Genomic DNA, 6,000 nt, shown 5'->3' on the forward strand with positions numbered 1-6,000 from the left:
CACTGAAAATAACATTCTGGATTTGGTTTCTTGTCATTCCTTTATGCGACCTTATATCCATACCCGTATTGTACTATGTGACTTGGCTTCTGTGCCAGAGTTCACTGGAGAGAAAACCATTTCTATATAGTTGATACCAACTATACATACTGTTTGTATTGATTTTGTCTTGAGAGAGGGTCTCACTGTGTCCCCCAGGCTGGAGTACAGTAGTGTGATCGCAGCTGAACTGCAGGCTTGAACTCCTGGGCTCAAGTGATCCTCCCATTTCAGTCTCCAAAGTAGGGAACTAGCAGGTCCAGCTGTTTTTTGTGTTTTTTTTTTGAGAGGGAATCGTGCTGTTACCCAGGCTCAGGTGTAGTGACATGATCTCAGCTCACTGCAACCTGTCTCAGGTTCAAGCGATTCTCCTTCCTCAGCCACCCAAGTAGCTGGGATTACAGGTGCCTGCTACCACGCTAATTTTTGTATTTTTAGTAGACAGGGTTTCACCATGTTGCCAGGCTTGTCTCAAACTACTGACCTCGTGATCCGCCTGTCTTGGCCTCCCAAAGTGTTGGGATTACAGGCGTGAGCCACTGTCTCCTGGCCCAAGTTCAGCTGATTTTAAGAGAGAGGGGTCGCACTATGTTGCCCGGGGTGATCTCAATCCTCCCACCTTGGCCTCTGTAAAGGGATTACAGGCGTGAGCCACCGCATCTGGCCAGGTTCTCTATTTTTAAATCCTAAATTAGAATTAACTGAAGCGTAAGGTGTATGAACATTTTTAAAGTTCTTGAATGTACCAATACACATCACTAAATTATTTTCCAGGGCTGTACTAATTAACCTACCAGGAAATGTATGAAAAAGTGCCTTGAATCCTTAGTCTTAACACAAAGTTGATTGATAAAAGCACTTTGCTCAAGTTTGAAAATATCTGGACTATCATGTGAAAGGACATATGCTTGTAAACTTGCCTGTGCCCTTTAAAGTTTGCTTTTATTCACTCCATCTCAAGGCAAGTAACAACGGTGAATAGGGCATAGTTGTCTTCCATTCATTGCTTTTTTTTTTTTTTTTTTTTTTTTTTTTTTTTTTTTTTTTTTTTTTTTGGTGATACGAAGTTGAGCTCTTGTTGCCTAGGCTGGAGTGCAGTGGCACCATCTTGTCTCACTGCAGCCTCCACCTCCCAGCGGTTCAAGCAATTCTCCTGCCTCAGCCTCCTGAGTAGCTGGGATTACAGACACCTGCCACCACGCCTGGCTAATTTTTGTACTTTCAGTAGAGACAGGGTTTTGCCATGTTGGCCAGGCTGGTCTTGAACTCCTGATCTCAGGTGATTCGCCTGCCGCGGCTTCCCAAAGTGCTGGGATTGCAGGCCTGAGCCACTGCCCCTGGCCACATCACATTCATTTCTGCTTATCTCCCCCAATACAGTATCGCCAAGTGCAGTGGCTCATTGTAATCCTAGCACTTTGCAAGGCCAAGGCAGGCGGATTACGAGCTCAGAAGTTCAAGACCAGCTTGGACAACATGGTGAAACCCTGCATTTACAAAATAAATAAATTAGCTGGGCATGGTGGCTCGCACCTGTAATCCCAGTTACTTGGGCTGAGGTGGGAGAAAAAAAGTTATATTCTGGAACACTCCTTGTTGCCTTAATTAAAGCTTTTGTATGCTTATTTGCCAACCGTTCTATCACCTTTATGGAGCTCCTTGGAATATTCAAGTGTGTTTAGTCAGCTGTTGCTGCATAATAACTAATTGTAAAATCTTAGGCATACAGCAATAAGCGTTTGTTTAGCTCACTGAGACAGGGTTCACCTCTGGCTGTGTTGATCTTAGCCAGGCTCTCAACTCATCTGCATGGCAGCAAGGATGTTGACTAAACTAGGCTGCAGTGGCAGAAACATCTTCACCCTGCAGGTGTGTGGGTCTGCTCCACATGTCTTAGCCTCCTTGGACAAGTGGGCAAGCCACCACGAGTTCCTCTAATGGTGATGGCAGAAACAAGTTCAACCACCCAGATTCATTTCAAATGCTTGTATTACGTCTACTAATTTCCCAAGGCAAAAGCAAATCTACATGGCCAAGGCAAAAGTCAAGGAATGAGGAAATCAGCTGGATGTGGTGGTTCACGCCTGTAATCCGAGCACTTTGGGAGGCCAAGGCAGCCGGATCACCTGAAGTCAGGAGTTAAAGACCAGCCTGGCCAACATGGTGAAACCCCATCTCTACAAAAATTCACCGGGCATAATGGCAGGTGCCTGTAATCCCAGCTACTTGGGAGGCTAAAGTGGAAGAATGGCTTCAACCCGGGAGGCAGATGTTGCAGTGAGCCAAGACTGCACCATTGCACTGCAGCCTGGACAACAGTGTCAGACTCCATCAAAAAAAAAAAAAAAAGGAATGAGGAAATCACTAATTTTACTTGGGGAGATAGCAAAATTAGTGGCAAAGGGCATAGAAAGGAATCGATAATCCCCCCACACCAAGCTTTCCATGCTGATATTGAACATGTGTCATTTTTTCTGCTGCTCAGCTCCCTGGCATTAAGACTGCCTTTAGAAAGTTATCCATTGAATGAGTCTTGATGGGAGGCAGAGCCCACTTTAACGCCACAAATGCTGAAAATCCCAAATACTTGTGTACCCAGGCTCTTGCATCTACAGCATATGCATGTGTATAGGACCTAAGCTTGGTCATTCAGGTGCATCTAAACTAAATCAGTAATCAGTGACTCACAAGAAGTAGGAACAATGGAAAATGTGTTTAAGTGGATGATAAGGATGTCTCAGAAATGGCAGCAACATTGGGGGGAGTGATGAAGAAGGGTAGTTCTAGCTCTAATGGTCAAGTTTCTTGTCTGCTACCAGTGGCAGCTGTGTGACAACCTGTGGTGTCCAGGGTTTGGCAGTGGCCGTGACTTCACTGAGCTTTGTGGTGTGACTCTAGCTATTAAGCTTCCTTCTATGCTTGTTTTCCAAGCCTGGTTCTCCCCTCTCCCTGCAGTCTTTCAACTACGCAGTGTTCTTCTTAAAAAAAAAAAAAAAAAAAATTCTGCTCAAATCAGCTGGCATTGTTTCTTATCACTTGTAACCAGTAATCCTGATACAATATTCCTTCCCTATTATGATGCCTAATTGGTAGCCATCCCTCTAATCATGTCCCCTCCATTCTCCACCGAGTGGTAGAAGTGAATGTCTTAGAAGGTAAATCAGATCACGTGATCTTTTGTTTTCAGTTGCATCTTGCATTTAGATATAAATCTTAGTAGTCTACTGGGACCTCCATTATCCAGCCCACCTCACAACCCCTTCCTCCAACCTCATCTTGCAACTTTCTTTTCCTTTGACCACTGGAAGCAGTGCTTCCTCAGTTTTAGTAACCTAGAGTAGAAAAGTCCCAGCAAGGGCCGGGCAGGTTGACTCACGCCTGTAGTCCCAGCACTTTGGGAGGCTGAGGCAGGTGGATCACCTGAGATCAGTTCAAGACCAGCCTGGCCAACATAGTGAAACCCCGTCTCCACTAAAAATGCAAAAATGAGCCAGGTGTGGTGGCACACGCCTGTAATCCCAGCTACTTGGGAGGCTGAGGCAGGAGAATTGCTTGAGCCCAGGAGATGGAGGTTGCAGTGAGCCAGGATCTCGCCGCTGCACTCCAGCCTAGCTGACACAGCAAGACTCTGTCTAAAAAAAAAAAAAATTTACAGCAAGAAGCCACTTGGGGAAGAGAAAACAGGAGAGGCAAGATAGAGCTAAATCTTGGAAATGGGTTCCTGGGTATTTCTTAGGCTTGGGACAAGTTCCCTAATCCTTTCATTATGTTGCTACGGCATCCTTGATGTTTGTGATTTTGATACAATCTGTTTAAAAACATTATTTAAAAGTAGGTAACCTAATTTTTTTTTCGTGATGTTCCAAAGCTGTAAGTGCCCTTACAGTTTCTTTATGTGTAAATATTTTCTCAATATGATTTTTCTCAATACAATCAATACATTTTTGTCAAAGCTAAAAGGTTATCAGCTTCTTCATCCCTGAGAGATCTGAGGGAAAAAAGGTATCAGATTCATAAAACAAATACTATATTTTTCTCTCTACCCACCAAAATGATTATTTCTCATGAGTCAATATAAAGAAGAATCTTATGTAGAATCTTATGTTTATATTATAACTCTGCATCAGTGTAAATGTGTTATTTAAATGAAAAAGGAAGCAATGATGGCAATGAAACCACTGGCATCCGTCTATGTAACCAACCAACATCCATCTATGTAAAAAAAAAAAAAAAAGAGCTTCTTAATTGCAAGCACTTTTTTCCTCCATACATTGTTTATTGTACAATTTACATTATCCAAAAAAGAATTAGTTTTGTCTATTCTCAATCTTCATGTAAACAAAATTATCCAGTGTGTACACTTTTGTGTCTGGGTTCTTAGCATGTTTTTGTGACTTGCTTATATGGTTGTATATATCAGTAGTTTGTTCTTTTTATTGCCAATAATACTCCACTGTCTGAATATATGACGTTTTTATCCATTCTCCTGTTGAACACCTGGCTGTTTATAGTTTTTAACTATTATGAATAAAGCTACTATAAACATTCTTATACAGGTCTTTTTGTAGACATATTTTTATTTCTCTTGAATAAATACTTAGGAGTAGAATTTCTGGGCCATAAAGTAAAAGTATGTTTAACTTTTAAAGAAACTAAGTTTTCAAACGTGATTGTACTATTTTATATTCCTACCACCAAGGTATGAGAATTCCATTTGGCCCTTATTTTGCCAATATTTAGTATTGCCGGTCTTTTAGCTTTTGGTTGGTTTTGTAGTGACTTCTCATTATTTTATTTATTTATTTTTTATGTATTTGTTTATTTTTTGAGACAGAGTCTTGCTCTGTTGCCCAGGCTGGAGTGCGGTGGCACGATCTCAGCTCACTGGAACCTCCACCGCCCGGGTTCAAGTGATTCTTCTGCCTCAGCCTCCCAAGTAGTTAGGACTACAGGTGTGTGCCACCATGCCTGGCTAATTTTTTGGTATTTTTAGTAGAGACAAGGTTTCACCATGTTGGCCAGGCTGGTCTCCAACTCCTGGCCTCCCGAAGTGCTGGGATTACAGGTGTAAGCCATTGCACCTGACTGTTTCTCATGATTTTAATTTGCATTTTGCACGCTTTAAAAAGTAATGTATTAGGATTCTCCACAGAAACAGAACCAATAGGATGTATATTAATATTTCTAGAAAGAGATTTATTGTAAGCTATTGGCTCACTCGATTATATAGGCTGAGAAGTCTCACAATCTGCGTTGTACAAGCTGGCGACCCAGGAAAGCTGGTAGTGTAGTTTGCAGGACTTGAATGCAGAAGTGCTGAGGGTATTGATTCCAGTTCAAGTCGGAAAGCCTGAGAACCAAGAACAGTGAATGCAGAAGCCCTACGTCCCAGCTCAATCCGGCAGAGAGCAAAGTCAACTTTCCTCCACTTTTTTGTTCTATTCAGGCCTTCAACTGACTGGATGATGCCCATGCACATTGGAGAGGGCCGTCTCCTTTACTAGGTTCACCAATTCAAATGCTAATCTTTTCTGGAAACTTTCTCACAGACATGCAGAAATTTTTTTTTTTTTTTTTTTTTTTTGAGACAGAGTCTCACTGTTGCCCAGGCTGGAGTGCAGTGGCACAATCTCAGCTCACTGCAAGCTCCACCTCCCGGGTTCCTACCATTCTCCTGCGTCAGCCTCCCGAGTAGCTGGGACTACAGGCCCTCGCCACCATGCCCAGCTAATTTTTTGTATTTTTAGTAGAGACGGGGTTTCACGGTGTTAGCCAGGATGGTCTCGATCTCCTGACCTCGTGATCCACCCGCTTCAGCCTCCCAAAGTGCTGGGATTACAGGCGTGAGCCACCGCGCCCGGCCACAATCTGTTTCTTTCTTAAATATGAACAGATAATCAAGGATCACTAGGTTTTAAAACCTTCAAGAACAAAGATGGGCACCTAAACAAACCATTGGAA

This window comes from Piliocolobus tephrosceles, chromosome 2, assembly GCF_002776525.5.
Source record: "Piliocolobus tephrosceles isolate RC106 chromosome 2, ASM277652v3, whole genome shotgun sequence".
Classification (NCBI taxonomy): domain Eukaryota; kingdom Metazoa; phylum Chordata; class Mammalia; order Primates; family Cercopithecidae; genus Piliocolobus; species Piliocolobus tephrosceles.